We start from the raw sequence: 21,391 nt of genomic DNA, 5'->3' as shown, positions 1-21,391 counted from the left end.
TTGAGTTACTGTACCTGTTTGAACCAGTTTGACCCATCATCTCTGACCTATTTAATTGAAAAGGCATTTCAATCTACAGATCTGCTGCCCATTGGATGTTTTTTTTGCTTTTCCCCCCATTCTGCGTAAACACTAGAGACTGGTGAATGCACAAATCATCAGTTACTGAAATATTCAAAACTCATCTGGTACTGTCACGTCTACCCCAACACAGGTGGTCAGACACTATAGCTGGCTACTGTGTTCTTCACCTATAGCAGCCCTCTTTCCCTTAAGGCAAGCAGGCCTACCGATATTTGGTTGCCCCCAGGACTTATACACAATGCTATAGTGCATGGCCACCACACCAGGGCAGATGTAAACTGAGCAAAGCACACAGATACTCAGTTAGCAGACAGCATGGTTCTATGATATTGCAGGTAAAAGGCAGGCTGAGTTCAGGTAATAGTCCAATATCCGATCCAAAGTCATACACAGTGAAAACCAAACTAGCAAAGCAGGGCAGACAGACAGGGAGCTTGATCAGGGACAACACACGTATCACTTTCTATCACAAGCAACAGACAGCGTTTGGCTTGCTTTTAACAGGTGACTGACCACATCAATCACCTTGCAGGTGTACACATATAGGGAAAATGCAATAGCCAAAACCCAGATGCTGGAATGAGGAGCAGGAGCACTTGAGTGATCCTGACAGGTACCAACAGATCACATTTTTCTTCAGTCTGTTGTTTGATGTGAACATTATTATTATTATTAATATTATTATTGGTGTTCATACAGTACCCACAATTTACATCAGTCTCTTACCTTTTTTTTTTTTTTTTTGGTGGAGAATGCGGGCAACAATCCCGCTACCTCTCGCATCAGTCTCTTACCTTGAGGAGCGCTCAGTCCAAGGTCCCTATCTCACTTCCATAGGTCTAATTGTGGCAAAAGCCAATTACAAACCAGCAAATCTTTTGGAGTGTGGGCTGAAGCTGGAGTACCTTGAATAAAGCACTGTGAGAACATGCAAACCCCATGCCGATAGTGTCCTGACTGAAATTTGAACTAGGAACCCCAGTGCTACAAGGTAGAAGTGCTATCCACTTAATCACTGTGTTGCCTAGTTAGCTGAACAGACTGACCTGTATCTGCAAGATTTGATGCATTATGATGATGCCACATAATTGGCCTGGTGCACTGGAGGCAAGAATACACTCAGAGGCCGAGGTAGGAGAGAACAGCATATTGAGAGAGAGTTCCAAAAAACATACAATCGGGCCAGGCGAGTGAGCAAAGCCATCCGGAACCACTTACAAACAGTAGCAAAAGACAGTGAATTTGAAAAGATGCCAACAGCTTTTGCGGCGTGGGTCAGCCTCCCAAATGGGAGGCATCCTGAGGATGCTGAGCATCCTGCATAGTCCATGCATTTTCCCTACTCCTCTGGACCCTTTTCCGGAGGCCAGCACTGTCTCTGCCAGACATGTAAATTGTCCCTACACTAGCCACTCGCATAAGGTGTGGCAAATCAGGGAGCCAGGGCCTTAAATAGGTTCTGCCCTCACCAAAGATGATTGCAGAGGTCACGAGGGGCATCAGTGTCCAATTGGACAGCTATTCCCCTGGTGACTGCAGGAAATCAAGTTACTCACAACTTCCTTCCCCTTCTGCATTGCTGCTTAGATGGAGCACCACCTACAATGGGGAGTTGTCAGAAACCATGAAATCAAACCGAGACAGTAGTACAGTTAAATCACACTTGTTTAATAATAAAAGTAAATAGAAAAAACGTATTCAAAACATAGCCAGAGTTCAGGAACCGTAGTTAGAGTGAGCATAGTAAAACAGCAAGCAGGATCTGGAGCCAGAAGGGATGTCAGCCAAGCATGTATTTTAACAGGAATGCAGGAAGGCATCTCTGTGATGTTGACTAAGGCGAAGGCAGAGATCCACTGGGCTGGATGGCTTAAGTAGGCAGGACTGACGAGCAGGATATCATCAACAGCTGAGTAACCGTGGAGAAATAGAAGTTGGCAATTAGCCGACAGCTGAGTGGCCAGCTCAGAGAAGGAAGGGCTTGGCCCAGCCATGACAGGAGTACAGACTTCACCTGCCTACACTTGTATACAGTTTACCTTTAACGTTATAGGACCCTGCGCTGTAATATCAACAATGCTGGAAACCAGTTAAAGGCTGGAAACTAGCTAAAGGCTGTAGTAGTTTGGAGGCACTAGGAAAACATTGCCAACAAAGTGCTTCACCACCTCTCTACCCACTGGATACCCATCAAGATCTACTAAAGTCATAACCTCAAAACAGACCCCTTGAGGACCCTTGGGGCACAAGGGGAAACAAAATGAGCAGTTTCCCCTGGCACACAGCGCCATTGTATAATATATATTCTTAGCAGCCCAGGAGATCTTAAAGTATGCTAAAAATCTAATTATTACGAGTAGGAAATTCTGTGGATGTCAAGGCTTAAAATGACAGCTGTGTTTAATGGGATGTAATGGAAAGTATTTTATTATTAATATTTCTTGAATAACGCACATGTTAAAACCTGCAGAATTCAAGACTATTTTTAGATGAGGTGTGTAGATGTGTCATGATTACTCTACCTGCTGTGCATTGGAGAACTAGGTAAAAAAACAAACTTCAGTCAACTTTTCTTATATAAGGATACGATTAATAGCTCTAATTTAAAGGATCTGTCATGTATATGATATACCCAGAACAGAAGCAAAGTGGAAATGATGAGGGAATTTATTTTTTTACATTTTAAATTTAAAAACAATGAGAGAGGATTAAAGGATATGGACTGTGGGGCTGAGCTTCTGTGTATGGGGGTTAAATAAAAAGATCCACCCAGATGGTTAGACAAAAAGATTGTATTTAAGCAAATGGCTTAGTACACACAAGGACATAGCAAAGCAATCCCTTTGCATTGTGATGCATTGTGTTGTCATTGCAGTCTAGACTAGGCCTTACCCTACAATTCCATTTTCATTGCTACTTCCAGCTTGTGCATTTCAACATGGGATAGTGAACACACACAACCACCCAGACTGATGCTATATAAATATATATATATATATATATATATATATATATATATATATATATATATATATATATATATATATATATATATATATATATATATATATATATATATACTGTACAGGTAGAAGACATAAAGGGCTGTTTGTATCCCCATGCACAAGAAATGAGAGAAAATCCCTTAATTGTGAGGAGAAATCCCACCCTTAACAGTTGCCACCAGAACAGGTGTCCTCATCGGTGAAGATTTCCTCTAACTTCCTGTTCTGGTGGAAATTGTAAAATGTTGGATTTCCCCTCGCCCGCTATCCTGCTGGCTGAAAAAAAAAAAGGAATAATCCTCTACAGCCAGTTTAAGATTCTTTCCTACTCCCTGTTAACTCTATGGGACAGGAAGTGAAGAGAAATCTCCTCAATGAGACACAGATATCAAAATTAAAAAAACTAAATTGTGCTGGACCAATTCTTGTAGACTTGATCAACGAAAAGAAAACTTGTGGTGCTGCAACCCCTAAATGTAATGTCCACTGGGGCAGGTGCAATAGACTATGCTAGGATATATACTGTACCAGGGAGACCAGGGGTCCATAAACTTTCTGAACAAAGGGCCAGTTTACGGTCTTTCAGACTTTAAGGTGGCTGGATTGTGGCCCTGGCATTGGTGGGAGTAGACAATGCCATAGGCTTGGTGGTCAATGGGAGTAAAAAAAAAAAAAAAAAGACCTCTTTGGTGTAGAATAGTACCCAATTCTTGGTGTCAGTGGGAGAATCAGTTCCCCATCTCTGGTATCAGTGGGAGAAATAGTACCCCCATGTTGGTGTCAGTAGGAGGAATAGTGCCTTGAGGGCCAGATAAAGGCAAGCAAAGGGCCATATCTGGCCCACAGGCTGCAGTTTGGAGACCCTTGCTGTAGATAAACATCAAAGAGTTAGCCCTTGTACTCACAGTGGGATATTCCGATGGACAATGTCCGATAGGACCGTGTTGTCGGATAATCCGACTGTGTGTGGGCTCCATCGGACTGTTTCTGTCGGAGTATCCGACAGACCAAGTTTTCCAGCTGGGCTATAAAATTTTCCGTCAACATGATCCGATCGGACTTTGTCCGATTGTGTGTAGAGAATTCCGATCGGACAAAGTGCCACGCATGCTCAGATCAAATTCCTAGACCAAAGCTATTGGCTACTAGCCTGAACGTAGTCCCATCGTAACGAAATTACGTCATCACGTTCTGAACGATCGGATTTTCTGACAACTTTGTCCGACCGTGTGTATGCAACAGTTTCGGTCAAAATCCAACGGATTTGGTTGTCAGAATGTCCGACCGTGTGTACAAGGGCTTAGAAAATCTGGCACATACTTGATTGATGATAAAACAGTTGAAGCCTCATTAAGCATCTATCAATTGGTGGGAGTAAACATTGCCATAGGCTTGGTGGTCAATGGGAGTAAAAAAAAAAAATTACATCTTTGGTGTAGAATAGTACCCCGTCCTTGGTGCCAGTGGGAGAATCAGTTTCCCATCTCTGGTATCAGTGGGAGAAATAGTACCCCCATGTTGGTGTCAGTAGGAGGAATAGTGCCTTAAGGGCCAAATAAAGACAAGCAAAGGGCCATATCTGGCCCACAGGCTGCAGTTTGGAGACCCTTGCTGTAGACAAACATGAAAGAGTTAGAAAATCCGGCACAGACTTGATTGATGATAAAGCGGTTGAAGCCTCATTAAGCATCTATCAAGACCTAAAGACATTATAAATAAATCATAATTATGACTAAGGCACAAAGTGGGGGTGGAAATTCGTCAACTCTATATAATGGATACTTTTATGTCTTGAAGGATACTTAATAAATCTTGAACCATTTTATCATCAATCAAGTTGGTGCCAGATTTTCGAACTCACAGATTTAAGATGACCTCCATCCCCAAAAATTTGAGTGGTGTTAGGGGGCCATTTGACTGACTGGACCTTACCTTCTGATACCCCTGTTTAAATACACTTATTTAAAAAAAATTCTCACAGTAATAGTAGATTGTGGCGGGGGCACCATATTGCTGAAACTACATTTTATGTTGCTCCAACAAAGCAATGTTACCTAATAAAAAGAGAGCCATGAACGCCACAAATTTTAAAATGTAATTCCGCGAGAGCCATACAATATGTTTAAAACTAATTTATTTTTTATTAATCGAGTAATCAACTAATTTCAATTATAACTGTAATATCCACGTCATCTCCCCCACTGTAATATCCACATCTTCCCTACGATTGTCTGCTTGCTTACCACTACACAGGCAGGCAGATCCACGAGCAGTTGAGGCGGACGATGGTGACGTCAGCGCGCCGCTCACCTAGGCCACCGCCGGGTGTACCAAGATGGCCGCAGCTCCGGAGCTAGGCCGAAGCTGCGGCCTTTCCTATGGGCTCAATCCACGGATCGGCACACTACGCAATCCGCAGATTGAGAATTGAGAGGGGAGAGCCACATCTGGCTCGAGAGCCATAGGTTCCCTACCCCTGCCCTAACTTATTCTTCTGGACTACCCCGCTGGTTCCGTATGCTCTTCCTCTTCTCCGATTGCTCCTCAGCAAGCCATGTGCAGGTGGATGCTATAGATCTAGACTTTTGGGACACCCTATATGAGAATGTGGAGATTGTATAGCGTTAACTAGGAATAAGGGTCTTTTTTTTTTTAATTTATAGGGGCCATTTCTTAACCTGTTACATAAGAAGAATTTACACCCACATGTAAACTTAGCAACACTGTAGTAATAGCTTCCCGCTAAAATCAGCCTGTTAGTAAATGCCAGGCTGTCATCGCTCCCCAGTCTGCCTGGCAATGGGCTGACTTCAGCTCTCTGTGTGTGTTACTGGCGTGACCCCTTGACTTATCGGATCACCTCCCAGAATCCCCTGCTTTGCTGTCACTAGACGTTGCGTTGGATTCAGCTGTGGTCAATTACGACTTGACATATGGCATGCAACGTGCAGCTCCTATTTTATTAGCTGGGTCGTTTGCTGCCTCAGATAGTTGTTATACAGGTTGGGGGAGGCTGGCTGCTACTTTTCCCATCTCCATGACCTTATCAGCCCTCTGGGAATACTTTATGGCCTGCTTAGGTTTCCTTAATCAATTAGCGGACTGCATAACTTTGAAGCAGGTGAAGATATAGAGAGGCCTGGGTTACATTTTATAGACTAATGTTGTATCACGCCAATACTCAACTCTATAAAGAGTATGTGTCATGTACTGTACTCATACTGACAATCTTAACCCTTTTATAGCTGAAATGATATTCTTTAAATACATTCTTCATGTGTATTTTTATTGAATCTTGGTGTGCTTTGCGTATTTCTTCCAGATCTTTGCAGTAATCCAGCATGAAACTTTACCTCTGTGCAGGAGCTTTCTCTAATAAATACTGGTCACTGCTACTCCGTCTACTTACCCAGAGTGACTGGTCTTGAATCCACCCCCTCCTCTAGTTCTCTGCAGTGGGTGGGACCAGCTGAAAGTAAACAGAGGGGCAAAAATGTTGGTGCCCATGGCCATATTTGGACAATATTGTCACCAGCATTCCCTCCCTATGGTTTGCTTCCGGTTGTCATCTGACAATTTAATAAGGCCGGGGAGCAGTTACCGGTTGCTAGGAAGCTAGTGGCCGCCTGTGTCCTAGAAACCATGTACCCTGTGCAGGACAGCTTCCCAGCTGTTGTCACCAGAATCCCCGCCTCTTATTTTTACTTTCAGTTGTTGGCCAGGGAATCTCCTGTCTGGGAGCTAATTAGGAGGGAGATGAGTAATTGATTGCTAGAAAGCCAGTGTCCTAACAACTATGAACTCTATGCAGGACAGATTCCCAGCTGTTGTCACCACCCCTTTTTTCACTTTCAGTTGTTGGCCAGGGAATCTCCTGTCCGTGAGCTTATAAGGGTGGGAGATGAGCCATTGGGTGCTTTGACGCTAGTGGCCACCAGTGTCCTAGCAACCATGAACCTTGTGCAGGACAGCTTCTCAGCTGTTTCCATTAGAATCCCCACCCCTTTTTTTACTTTCAGTTGTTGGCCAGGGAATCTCCTGTCTGGGAGCTAAGTAGGGTGGGAGATGAGTCATCGGTTGCTAGGAAGCCAATGGCCGCCAGTGTCCTAGAAACCATGAACCCTGTGCAGGACAGCTTCTCAGCTGTTGTCATTAGAATCCTCACCCCTTCTTTTACTTTCAGTTGTTGACCAGGGAATCTCCTGTCTGGGAGCTAATTAGGGTGGGAGATGAGTCATCGGTTGCTACGAAGCCAGTGGCCGCCAGTGTCCTAGCAACCATGAACCCTGTGCAGGACAGCTTCGCAGCTGTTCTCATTAGAATGCCCACCCCTTTTTTATTACTTTCAGTTGTTGACCAGGGAATCTCCTGTCTGGGAGCTAATTAGGGTGGGAGATGAGTCGTCGGTTGCTAGGAAGCCAGTGGCCGCCAGTGTCCTAGCAACCATGGACCCTGTGAAGGACAACTTCCCAGTTGTTGTCACCAGAATCCCCACCCCTTTTTTACTTTCAGTTGTTGGCCATTGAATCTCCTATCCTGGAGCTAATTAGGATTGGAGATAAGTCAACGGTTGCTAGAAAGCCAGTGGCCACCAGTGTCCTAAAAACCATGAAGCCTGTGGAGAACAGCTTCCTAGCTCTTATCTCCAGACTCTCAGTCCCTCTGTTTACTTTCAGTCGTCGGTCAAGAAATCTACCACCCGGGAGCTAATTAGGGCAGGAGATAAGCCACCGGTTTTCCGGGAGCTAATAAGGGCAGGAGATAAGCCACCGGTTTTCCGGGAGCTAATTAGGGCAGGAGATAAGCCACCGGTTTTCCGGGAGCTAATTAGGGCAGGAAATAAGCCACCGGTTTTCCGGGAGCTAATTAGGACAGGAGATAAGCCACCGGTTGCTGGGAAACAGGCGGCAGCTTACACCTTAGCAACTACAAGTCCGGTGCAGGACAGTTTCCAAGGACATATGCTCAATAAGCACTTTTGTCTCTCTGTACACTAGCTCATCGTTGATTTTAATTATTGTCACTTTGCTTATCTGCAAACTGGTGGTAATTCATCTAGAACTTAAAACATTTTAGTGGTTCAACATCGCAAACACCCAATAAGTAAGGCACCACATCCCTGAAAATTGAAGCGTAATTCAAAAACTAGGAAGGGAAATAGGGATTTTGACGGTGCATGCGTTAACTAGATCATAATAAACATTATTGAACTGATTACAAAATTATATTACAAATATTTATTTAGTTCAAAGTCATTAACAATTACATTAATGAGATATCAAAACAAACGGTGGACAGTGCAATGCAGTGGTTGTTCTCATTAAACACACATTATCCCAACATGTTTCGCAGAAATATTTGCTTCTTCAGGGGATGTATGGATATTTTAAAAAGATCTACATCAAAAATATAAAATGACATAGTAACAAAATATTATCATAAACACAATAAATAAAGATACACGTGCAGACTTGAGAGAGGGGAAAAAAAACTGAACTAAATAAATATTTGTAATATAATTTTGTAATCAGTTCAATAATGTTTATTATGATCTAGTTAACGCCTGCACCCTCACCTAGAACTTGTTGTAGCTCTAGCAGCAGGTTATAAAAGTGGCAAGAATCTGGTGGTACCGGTACCAAAACTGGTGCACAGCTTTTTTTAAATTTTTCATGGGCCACGTTAAAAGGGCCATATCTCAAAAAGTGTCCATATCACTTTATTAAATACCCCCCGATTGTATTTATTTGTCTACTGAGATGGTAATTGGCACACAATATCTAAGCCCTTGTACACACGGTCGGAGAAGCCATCGGAATGTGTCCTATCGGACCGTGTTGTCGGATAATCCGACTGTGTGTGGTCTGCATCGGACTTATTCCGTCGGAATATCCGTTGGACCCAATTTTCCAACTTGTTGGAAATATTTTCCGACCAACTGGGCCGGTCGGACATACTCCGATCATGTGTAGAGAATTCCGATCGGACAAAGTGCCACGCATGCTCAGATCAAATTTCTACATCAAAGCTATTGGCTACTAGCCTGAACATAGTCCCATCGTAACGAAATGACGTCATCACGTTCTGAATGATCGGATTTTTCGACAACTTAGTCCGACCGTGTGTATGCAACTGTTTCGGACAAGATCCGACGGACAAAATCCGACGGATTTGGTGGTCGAAATCTCCGACCGTGTGTACAAGGGGCTTAAACTGAGTACTGCCTGGTAAACTGTGGAGACAGAGATGACATCAGCTGATGAGTTGATAATGAGCTCCCCCATAACAAACTCTGACAGTCCCTGGTAGAATTGTGATGACCTCTGTTGTGCTCTCCCCTTGAATTCCTCATTCCCCGCACACAGTGAAGTGAGCAATATCTGGCGTCTTTCTAAAGCCCCCCCATTGTTTTCAGATCGGAAGTTGCTGCATCATTAAACCCGTGTCCCCTCCTCACAATGTAAATTGGGACCTTTTCTATTCTTGTGAATGCTGTAGTCTCCTCCGAGCTGTCACATGGAGCTAATATAGATCCAGCCAGGCTAGAGAGCAGAGTGGGACTCCACAAATTAAAGGGACTGGGGGATTCAGATGTCAAATTAAGCTGCAGAGAGAAACCCGCTAAGAAAGGGAAAGTGTAGACCACCCAGCAAGACCCCATCCATGATTAATCAGCTGAGATCTGTCACTGGTCACCATCATGCTGCTAATTTGGGAGCAAGGATTGTTGTTGACTTTTAACACATCCTTTGGTGACACTACAGTGACCCTCTTTATTCAGTACATCACAGAATTTTTTAGTACTAGTTGTTCTTCCAAAACAGGCATTGAGGATGGATGGATATTTCAGATTTGGGCGGATGATGAGGGATGGAATTACTGCCATGTTTAGTAAATAATTCTTGCCTTTTTTTGGGGGATTTTTCTTTTAGTTTACAGGAAATACAGCAAAGGATATGAGACTGGGGATGTGAATACTACAGGGGGAGTTCTCCATTCTTTTGTCATAAACATGAAAGCTCGGCTGATCTATTTATGTGCCATCCAGCCGAAAGATATTTCCATCTTGCCTTCATGTCCTTCTGCCCTTTTACTGTACATCTATGGGTAAGCTTAACCACTTACAGACCGGACCATTTTGCTGGTCAAAGACTGACAATAACTGACAATTGCGCGGTCGTGCGACGTGGCTCCCAAACAAAATTGACATCCTTTTTTTCCCCCACAAATAGAGCTTTCTTTTGGTGGTATTTGATCACCCCTGTGGTTTTTCTTTTTCCGCTATAAACAAAAATAGAGGTCGACAATTTAAAAAAGAACGCATTATTTTTTACTTTTTGTTATAATAAATATCCCCCAAAAATATATTAAAAAAAACATTTTTTTCCCTCAGTTTAGGCCGATACATATTCTTCTACATATTTTTGGTAAAAAAAATCGCAATAAGCGATTATTGATTGGTTTGCGCAAAAATTATAGCGTTTACAAAATAGGTATAGTTTTATGGCATTTTATTTTAATATTTTTTTATTATTATTTTTTTTACTAGTAATGGCGGCGATCAGCGATTTTTATTGTGACTGCAACATTGCAGCCGACACATCAGACATTTTTGACACATTTTTGGGACCATTGTCATTTATACGGTAATCACTGCTATATAAATGCAGTGATTCCTGTGTAAATGACACTGGCAGTGAAGGGGTTAACCAGTGGGTGGCAGTGTAGGGGTTAAGTGTTCCTAGGGGTGTGTTACTAACTGTGGAGGGGTTGGGCTTTCATTTAGTGAACACTGATCTTTGCTCCAATCACATGGAGCAGAGATCACCGTCACTAGTTGCTAGGCAGAATGGGGAGATGCTGTTTACACGGCATTTCCTCCATTCAGCCGCCCCGTGAGACGATCGCGGGTATGCCCGTGGCGATCGAGTTCGCGGGACCCGCGACCAGACTCACGGGGGTCCCGACTGGCACGCGAGCGTGCAGCCGGCGGCGCGCTCGCGATGGCAGGGCGGCATTGAAGATTGGAAGCACCTGTGCACCAATATGCCTGTGCCATTCTGCCGACGTACATCGGCGTGCGCCGGTCAGGAATCGGTTAAAGGGCCATTCTACCCAAAATTCACTTTTAATTATTACTAGATGCCCGAAGGTCTGCAAACCTTCTGTGGCCAATATTGAGATTCTCTCTGCTGAATTTTTATATACATTACATTATGGAAAGTATAATAGGAGGAGATAGAATATAAAGAGGGAGAGTGGGGACACCCAAAACTCCCGGACAGGAATAGTGCCAGGAATAATGACAGGGAGATCTCACTATTGGAAAACCAAAGGCATAGCAGAAGCCCAAAGGCTGACTCCACCCACCAGACTGCATCTGTATATTTTGATATTGCTTTTGAGAGGACTGACCTTATAAAGTGTCGGCCTTTTGGCTAAGATCAAGTGTAGTATCTGTTCTTATCAGTTGCCAAACGGAGGCGCTGTTCCATCCCTATAGAGAGGGTTTGGTCAACACTCTCCGATGGCGTAATTAGCATCTGGAAGGGCGGTTTCGGTAGGGGTCATGTGCTGCCCGACAGTAAACTGGGGGCCGATGCATGATCGAGTCTGAGCCGTCTGGAAGGTTGCCCCTGGTGGGGATGGGTGCTGCTATTGGTCTGACCCACAGGGTCGAGTACCTGGCCTTCTGGCCTGGATTGGAGTAGTTCTAGCTCCGGACAGTCTTTCGGGAGGGAACACTGGCTCCTCTTTTCTGGGTGGGAAGGAGCGCTAAATACTTCCCGAATGTAATTTGGTAGGAGTGATGGGAGTACGGGGGAGCCTGATGGCAAAGGGCTCTCACCAACCTTCCTGATCTTCATGCCTTTCTGCCTGGGGTGGGGGCTGCTGTGGTCTGGAACATTGGTCAGGGCGGTCTTGAAAGCCTTTGGAGTATGTGCCCCTGGAGTGGCAGTCCAGGGGTCCCTAAATATAACCCCGTGAGTGAGGGTCATGTTGATTTTTGTCACCATGGTCACTGCACCATAGCACGCTTTTTTAGCAACCGGCCTCTTGGCTGGGACCAGAGGAATTTTTTATTCCTGGCCGGAGGGCCTGGTCATTGTTTCACACAATGACCACTTCTTTCACTCTCCTCTTCACTATCCCTTCCCCACTTTATTTATTTTCTTGTGTGTCACGTCTTGCTTTGTCACTATGCACGTTTGCTATGATGAGTAGGGTCACAGGTCCCAGGGCCTGTCCTGCAAGTCTGTGGAGGAGGTGGACATGGCCTTCTGGCTTAGTTCACCCTCTCTCTTAGGGTTGGGGTCTCCCTTCGGGGGAGCCTCACCTAGTATTTGGGTGGGTCTGTTTCGGCAGGCCTTCCAAAGAAGGGGTCTGCCTGGTTTCGGCCAGAAAGACCAAGTTTTAAGTGTCCTTGTCCCTGTCTGGAGCCTAACGCCCCGGGGGATTCAGGACAAGGCCCTCTGATTTTAGAGGGCTCGTGTACCCATCTGCACTTTTTTGTGTCACTCTTTATGTGTGTGTGCACCGGGTGAAGTTTTTGAGTGTGTTTTGCATGCAACAGGCTTTCAAAAAGAAAAAGACCCTATAAAGCGGAACTCAGCCTTTCAATACTTACCTGTTCTCCACCCAGTATTCCCAGATAGAAAGGAACATAGGAAAATATGGCTGGGAGATCTCACTGTTGGAAGACCCAAGGCAAACAAGAAACCAGGACAGCACCTGTAATTTACATATTGTTTTCAACACAGAGGAACCCTTGAAATAACTTTCCAGTCTCAGGGAACTTCTGTTAAAAATGACAATACCTACAACTCATGATTCATTAGTGTGATGGTCAGTTGGAAGAATGCTCCTTACACTTGTGGTCATTGGGAAGAACTACCTCCTTACAGATAGCTAAAAAGATCAATGGTGTCAGTGGGAACTTATCTGAGAGACAGAAATTGCTTATTGCTCAAGGAACCCCTAGCAACCTCTGGAGGAAGCCTTGGGTTCCATGGAACCTTGGTTGAGATACCCTGCCTTAAACTCTTCAACCCTTTGCTTCTTCTCTAAGGGTATGACGCCTGCAAGCTTCCTTACCAGCACCAATATCTTCCAGCCAGCATCTTCTGGGTTAGGGGTTTTCAGCCATCTTGATTGCACCTTCACAGCTTCAGCAATGGCCACATCTGTTGTATAGTCCTTGCTGTCTCAGCCCTTGTACACACGATCGGAGATTCTGACGGAATGTGTCCGATCGGAGCGTTTTGTCGGATATTCCAACTGTGCGTGGGCTGCATCGGACTGTTTCTGTCGGAATATCCGTCGGACCAACTTTTACAACTTGCCGGAAATATTTTCCGACAAAATGCTCCGATCGGACATACTCCGATCATGTGTAGAGAATTCCGATCGGACAAAGTGCCACGCATGCTCAGATCAAATTCTTACATCAAAGCTATTGGCTACTAGCCTGAACGTAGTCCCGTCGTAACGAAATTACGTCATCACGTTCTGAAAGATTTTCCGACAACTTTGTCCGACCGTGTGTATGCAACAGTTTCGGACAAGATCTGTCGGACAAAATCCAACGGACAAAATCCGACGGATTTGGTTGTCGGAATCTCAGACCGTGTGTACAAGGGCTCAGAATAACATGATTGTTTATTCTTTGCTAATACTGTTGCGGTCAGATTGTTGATGGCGTTCAAACACACGTTAACACATTGCGGTGAGAATCCTGGCTCTGTGCCATCCCTTCACTGTAGTCTGCTTTGGTAATACAAGCCCCTTGTGCTTATCCTCTATAAAACCCGCATGGCATTTCAAGGGGCCATCAGAGAATGAGAGGGGTAGTCTAAGATTAGGCTGGACGTAAGGGTCCTTTAAATTCAAATATTGCCCTCATTAGTACCACTTGTTAGACTTTATGTGGATTTGCAGGCCTTAGTTTACAGGAGAATGGGGCGAGAAGAGGAGGTGCCAGTGACTGCATGAATTCCTGTATGTCTCATGTTGGAAGGCTGCTCCTTGCAACCGCACAGCTGTAACCACAACAGCAGCCTTGCCGGCTCTCCGGAGAGAGTAATGGCTCGGTTTGCACACTTATGCATACATATTGAAGCTTATATAAAGTGTCCCCTCAGGACGGAAAGACTGAGACTCAACCACATACACCACGTTCAGCGCTATTGGGGTTGGGAGGTGGAGTGTGCATGTGCTGCGTGATCCAGGCTGTCAAAACAACCACGACCCTTAAAAACCTAACAGAGTCAGAGAACTTCAATACACCTTTCCTAAATGCAAACTAAATACTAAAACAGCAACAACCAGAATAATTTACTAAACTGCCAATGCAATGCAGGCATTTTTCTGTTATTCTTAGCAAGAACCAGACAGAAATGGACATTTTATAGAACATCATTACTCCTAAAGCTGTTGTGCAAGGAGAAGATGTTTTAAAAAATAATTGAAGTCATGCTCCTACTTTATCCCCTTGCCACCGAGCGTACGCAGATGTGCGTACTCGGCTTCCGGGGGTTATAACGGGATGATGCCCGCTCCTGCAGGCATCATCCCGGTACTGTTTTTCAGAGTGGGCGATTGGCTTTCCAGCCATAACAACCGATGCGGCTAAAAGCCTCGGCTGTTATGCCGGAGGAGTGGGAGGGGACGTCCCCCCCTCCCGCCACTCTTACTGGGGCTCCCGTTCAATCGGGAGCACCGATGCACGATCCGCCGCTTCTAGCGGCTAGGGAGGGACGGGAATGGAGCCGTAAGTGGCTTCATTCCAGTCTTCTAATTGTAAACACAGAAGCGCCGGTTTACTCGGCTGCCAATGGCGCCGGATTTAAAAATATATACAGTATTCAGAATCGCCGAAGACGGCGATCTGAATACTTTGAAGTGTAAAGGAGGGATCAGTGGTTTTCAGACCCCCGATCCCTTGCGAGCTTGTGGCGACGGGGGGGGGGGGGCGCTTTACTTTTTTTTTTTCTTAGTTATTTTATTTAATTTAAAATTAATAAATTGTTTTAAAAAAAAATTATAAATTTGATCACTTTTATTGCTGTCGCAAGGAATGTAAACATCTAAGACCCCCGATCCCTCCATAAAGAGTACCTGTCACCACCTATTACTGTCACAAAGGATGACCTCCGATCCCTCCATAAAGAGTACCTGTCACCACCTATTACTGTCACAAGGGATGTTTACATTCCTTGCGACAGCAAAAATAGTGATCAAATTAATTTTTTTTTAAAACAATTTATTAATTTTAAATTAAATAAAATAACTAAGAAAGTAAATAAAACGCATACGGAAGTCGCGCCCGCATATGTAAATGCTGTTCAAATCAGACACGTGAGGTATTGCCGCGATCGTCAGAGCAAGAGCAATAATTCTAGCACTAGACCTCCTCTGTAACTCTAACCTGGCTACCGGAAAACAAATTTAAAGCATCGCCTATTGAGATTTTTAGGTACTGTAGTTTGTCGTCATTCCATGAGTACGTGCAATTATAAAGCGTGACATGTTTGGTATCTATTTACTCGGCGTAACATTATTTTTCACAGTATGCAAAAAAATTGGGCTGTTTCGTTTTTTTTAAATTCATGAACGTGTCCCTTTTCCCAAAAAGTTGCGTTTAAAACACCGCTGCGCAAATACCGTGTGACATAAAATATTGCAACAATCGCCGTTTTATTTTCTAGAGTCTCTGCTAAAAAAATATATATGTATATATATATATATATATATATATATAATGTTTGGGGGTTCCAAGTAATTTTCTAGCAAAAAATATGGATTTTATCTTGTAAACACCAAATGTCAAAAATAGGCTTAGTCATGAAAGGGTTAATGTTGGTGAACGTCTTTAAGTGGTGTAAAAAGGTAACTCCACGCTGCCTGAAGAAATAATAGCAGCTAACACAACAAACAGATAATTTTGTTTTATTTAAGAAAGTGCATAAGTGTAGCGCTAAAGTGTAAGCCCTTGTACACACGGTCGGAGATTCCGACGGAATGTGTCCGATCGGAGCGTTTTGGCGGATATTCCGACTGTGTGTGGTCTCCATCGGACTGTTTCCATCGGAATATCCGTCGGACCAAATTTTCCAACTTGCCGGAAATATTTTCCGACAAAATGCTCCAATCGGACATACTCCGATCATGTGTAGAGAATTCCGATCGGACCAAGTGCCACGCATGCTCAGATCAAATTCCTACATCAAAGCTATTGGCTACTAGCCTGAACGTAGTCCCGTCATAACAAAATAACGTCATCACGTTCTGAACAATCGGATTTTCCGACAACTTTGTCCGACCGTGTGTATGCAACAGTTTCGGACAAAATCCGACGGACAAAATCCGACGGACCAAATCCGACAGATTTGGTTGTCGGAATCTCCGATCGTGTGTACAAGGGCTTTGAGTTATTGGCCTAGCCAACCTAATGCCATTAAAATGTAAATAACATAATTAACATGCATTAAATCTGTAAACCATAGTTACTAATGAATAGTGACAAAAATTATATATCCCACCAAATTTCACATGTGAATAGTGCCATGTGAATAAATAATAAAACAAATTATGTGCAAGGCTTAAATATATATATTTTTTTATAGTTCACAGTGTATATTTTAGAAACTTGAAGATCCTAAAACAACACCGCATTGGCATCAAACACAAAAGAACTTGAAGACACCAATGTAGCAGCACCACCACCGAAGTAGATGCAGGCTTACCGGATAGTTTGAACCCAAAAGAACGTACATTCTATGAGTCAACCAGGCTTTGTATTGTCAACCGACAACCAAGATGGAATCTTTGGAATCCTCACTGGCTGAGACCCAATGCGTCCCAAAACTTATGGAAAATCCATCTCCATGCAGAGGGGGTTGTGCATCAGATGGTGCCAGATTTAGAAAGCAGAGCAGAGCTCAGACTGTAAAACAGGTGGTGAAGAAATACAGGGGCTGGACTTTGCTATAACCTCCTTCCGAAAATTCCAGGTTCTTGGCTGCTACTATACTAATAGCTTGAGGCACTGACCTGTGGGACCAGCGTCAGGATTACTCTCTCTTTCAGTCTCCTAAGAGGCTTATTTTATAGTCTTAGCTCTGCTGTACAGAGACTGCAAAAGGCTGATACGAGGTCAAATGAAGACTGAAATCTGGCACCATCTGATGCACAACCACCTCTGCATGGAGATGGATTTTCCATAAGTTTTGGGACGTGTTGGGTCTCAGTCAGTGAGGATTCCAAAGATTCCATTTTGGTTGTTGGTTGACAATACAAAGCCTAGACAATACAAACTCATAGAACGTACGTTCTTTTGGGTTCAAACTATCCGGTAAGCCTACATCTACTTCAGTGGTGGTGCTGCTACACTGGTGTATTCAAGTTTCATCTTTGGTGTTTGATACCAACATGGTGGTTTTAGGATCTTCAAGTTTCTTAAATATACACTGTGGACTATAAAAAAATATCACGGACATATATATTTAAGCCTGGCACATAATTTGTTTTATTATTTAGTTATTCACATGGCACTATTCACATGTGAAATTTGGTGGGATATATAATTTTTGTCACTATTCATTAGTAACTACGGTTTACAGTTTTAATGCATGTTAATTATGTTATTATATTATACATTTTAATGGCATTAGGTTAGCTAGGTCAATAACTCAAACACTTTAGAGCTACACTTATGCACTTTCTTTGGTGAACGTCTTTAAGCAGACCCATGTTCTTTTATTGTTATTTCATTGGGAAATGCTGTCTTTAAGCATTTGTAGCTGTCTCATTTTGCATTGAGGAGACCAGTCATCCCGAGAGAGACTGACTCCTTAATACTCATTCACCCATAGGGGATCTACAAGGATCCATGTGATTTAAGACCTTAAGCCCTTGTACACACGGTTGGACATTCCGACAACAAAATCCATCAAATTTTTTCTGGCGGATTTTGTTTGAAACTGGTGTTGCATACACACGGTCGGACAAAGTTGTCGGAAAATCCAATAGTTCAGAACGTGATGTCATTAGGTCGATGCAACGGGACTACATTGCGGCTAGTAGCCAATAGCTTTGGTCTTGTAATTTTATCTGAGCATGCGTGGCACTTTGTCCGATTGGAATTCTCTACAAAGGATCGGACAGAGTCCGATCGGATCATGTTGTCAGAAAATTTTATATCCAGCTCTCAAACTTTGTTGGTCGGACATTCCGACGGAAAAAGTCAGATGGAGCCCACACACGTTCAGTTTATCCGACAACGCAGTCCGATCGGACCTTTTCCGTCGGAATGTCCGACCGTGTGTACAAGGGCTAAGACTTCTCCTAAACCACTGGGGAGAGAGGATCCTCAAAACCCAGGTAATAATGCTGATTGGTCAGGCAGGGCCTTAAATAGGCCCTGCCTGGCCCAAGATGGCTACTAGAGTCACATGGGCTAGCAGCATCAAAGGTGATTATTATTTACATGGAGCATGTTGTTCCTAGTAAGCCCCTGGTTTCTAATATGTCTTGAAGGTCTCCCTGGCATATTTCTTGATTCTGTTCCTGTCCACCTTAGAGGTTTGAATTCCCTGTAACAGCTTCTCTTGTTACATTCTCTATTATATAAAATCAATTAAACATCCAACACGGAAAGTTAGCACCTCTCATAATAGTAACAGCAGATGGGTAGAGCCAAGCTCTGAGATCTCAACAAGAGTCCTTGAGAGTAGAGATGGGTTCCGGTATCCTTTGCTCCAAACTCACCTCTATGCAAACTTCAACATCAGGTTGGGTCATTCACCACCCTGACATGGGATGAGATGAGATGGGTGAGATGCTAGTGACATCAGTGTCCTTATATGGTCAGAAAAATATTCTCAATGCACATGTTCGTGGAAAATGCTGCTAGTTAAGTTGGTGCTGCAAAAGATATAGCACCAGCACACCAAGGATCTCCTGAAAGGATCTCTAAAAAAGGGTCCAACGCATTATTTAAAGATTTTTTTTGGTGTGGTGTGATTGTTAAATAAAGAGTTGGACCCTTTTTTGGAGATTGTTGGTGTGCTGGTGACATATCCTTTTGCTCTTATATGAACAGATGCCCATATCTAGTTAATGACATTGGCAAAATGTAATCATGTGTCCGCATATAGCAGGGGTTTCTAAACAAAGGGCCAATTTACTATCCTTCAAACTTTAGGGGGATCGGACTGTGGCCAGCAGGAGTAGAAAATGACCTGGTCAGTGGGAGCACACAATGCCCCATCTTTGGTATAAGGGGGAGGAATAATGCCCCATGACTGGTGTCATTGGGGGAAACAGTGCCCCATCATTGGTATCAGTGGGAGGAATAGCACCCAATCATTGCCCCACCATTGGTGTCAGTAGAAGGAATAGTGCCCCATCTTTGGTGTCAGTGGGAGGAATAGTGCCCCATTGTTGGCGCCAGTAGGAGGAATAGTGCCCCATCATTGGTGTCAATGGGAGGAATAGTGCCACATCACTGGTATCAGTGGGTTGAATAATGCCCCATCATTGGTGCCAGTAGAAGGGATAGTGCCCCATCATTGGTGTCAGTGGGAGGAATAGTGCCACATCACTGGTATCAGTGGGTTGAATAAAGCCCCATCATTGGTGCCAGTAGAAGGGATAGTGCCCCATCATTGGTGTCAGTGCGAGGAACTATTCCCCACTGCTGCTTACAGTAGGGGGGATAATGCCCCAAGGGCTGGATAAAAGCTAGAAAAGGGCCACAGTTTGGAGATCACTGCCATATAGGCATTAACATCACTATAATCCTGCCCCTTGGTTTACTTGTGCTATGGGGCAGTGAATGACCCACACCACAGTTTCCTGGTCTTTGAAGTTTGGATAGAGGAGAGTTTGGAGGATGCCTGAACTTTTCTCTACTTATGAAATATAGGAAACTGTCAGGTGGATTAACCCTTCAGTATCTACCAAAGCTCCATCTTGGATGGACCGACCCTGTAATGTATGCATTCATTCAGGACAACAGCTCAACCGTTTCAATAAAATTCAAGGGCAATGTACGTCCTTCTCTTAACCTTGCTGCTCAAATTCCTTCAACTGTAAAAAAAAAAAAGAAGAAAGAAAACAAAAAAGGTGGTCGCCAAATGAGATCTATTACACTTTACAGATTACTTTTTAAGTGTAACAAATGGCAAAAGGGTTAGTAGATGGATTTACAGCCTCTAGCTGATTGCAGGCAGAACACCAGCCCCTGGGCGATAGACTTGTTACAGCACAAACGTGTGATTAATTCCTCTGTTAGGAGTTCAAGCTGGGAAAAGGTTGTAGGTAACACAGTCGCAGACAGATCCGTAGGAGACAGAGCCCTACTCCAAACACGCAGAGATTGTCTCCGCCAGCTATTGAGACCACATGCTAGAGAAGCGAAGCCTCCAGCCGTGTGAAGTGGAGCCAGAACCACTGGTCCAGTTCCAGACAAAGTACTTGACTGTACAGAGAGACAATGGGATGCTTCACTCAGGCCAAATCCTCTGAGGATCTTAATTTACTTTGTGCCCAGGCCTCCGGAGACCTAACAAAATGGAGGCTGTCCGGCTCTGGGCTAAGCCCTTGCAGATGACTTTATTATTAAAACCATTGTGTTTCTGGAAATCGTAAAATAAATTTTGGTGCAGAATGCTAATTATTAATATTCATAATGGAAGAACCTTTGGTCCTTGTGGATAAAGTTTACTTTATCCCAACAGAACGCTGTAAGCCCATCATGTGGCCTTCAGAGTTAGTTGCTGCCTTTCTGAGGTCAGGAGAGTAAAACAATATTATTGTAATAAAGGGAAATTTAAGTATCTTCTATTCTTTATAGCGCATGACGGAAATATTTCGCTTTTTTTTTTTTTTTCTTTTTTGATCCTACGCAAAAAAACAGAACACTAAAGTGAACCATACAAGTACATGTGAACACCCACAAAAAATGGAAAAGGTGTACTAGGGTGAGTCGAATGGTCCCCTCCGAAAGAGGAAGGACCCCTCTTTGACCCCCTGAGTCACAAGACTCCTGATGGGGGTAAGACACACCCAGGTCCACCTTACCAAAAGGCCCGGCGGACCCCTTTCTTCATGATCAGCAGAAGCCAACCAATGTGTATAAGGTGGGAGGCTTTCCAGAAGAAAGACCCCCCCCAGGATAGTAAAGGAAGGAACCTGATGTCCATACATCCTCCTCCTAAACATCAGGGTAGGCCCAAAGATTCACAGCTTACCATTGTGAATTAAAAATGACACACAGATTTTTTTTTTCATGGAGTAGT

The 21,391-nt window shown here is 43.8% G+C and overlaps 1 protein-coding gene and 1 pseudogene across 4 annotated transcripts in view; both read left to right on the top strand.

Moving 5' to 3' along the window:
• ADAMTSL4 (ADAMTS like 4) overlaps positions 1-21,391 on the top strand; it is a 341,665-nt gene that overhangs the window by 243,788 nt on the left and 76,486 nt on the right. The window lies entirely within an intron of this gene.
• On the top strand, positions 11,508-11,615 carry LOC143950451 (U2 spliceosomal RNA; annotated as a pseudogene).

The sequence above is a fragment of the Lithobates pipiens genome, unplaced genomic scaffold (genome assembly GCF_037356315.1).
Source record: "Lithobates pipiens isolate NorthernLeopardFrog02 unplaced genomic scaffold, aLitPip1_a1.2 Scaffold_30, whole genome shotgun sequence".
Taxonomy (NCBI): Eukaryota; Metazoa; Chordata; class Amphibia; order Anura; family Ranidae; genus Lithobates; species Lithobates pipiens.
The sequence above is the reverse complement of the archived record's forward strand: the minus strand, read 5'-3'. Positions and strand labels throughout refer to the sequence as shown.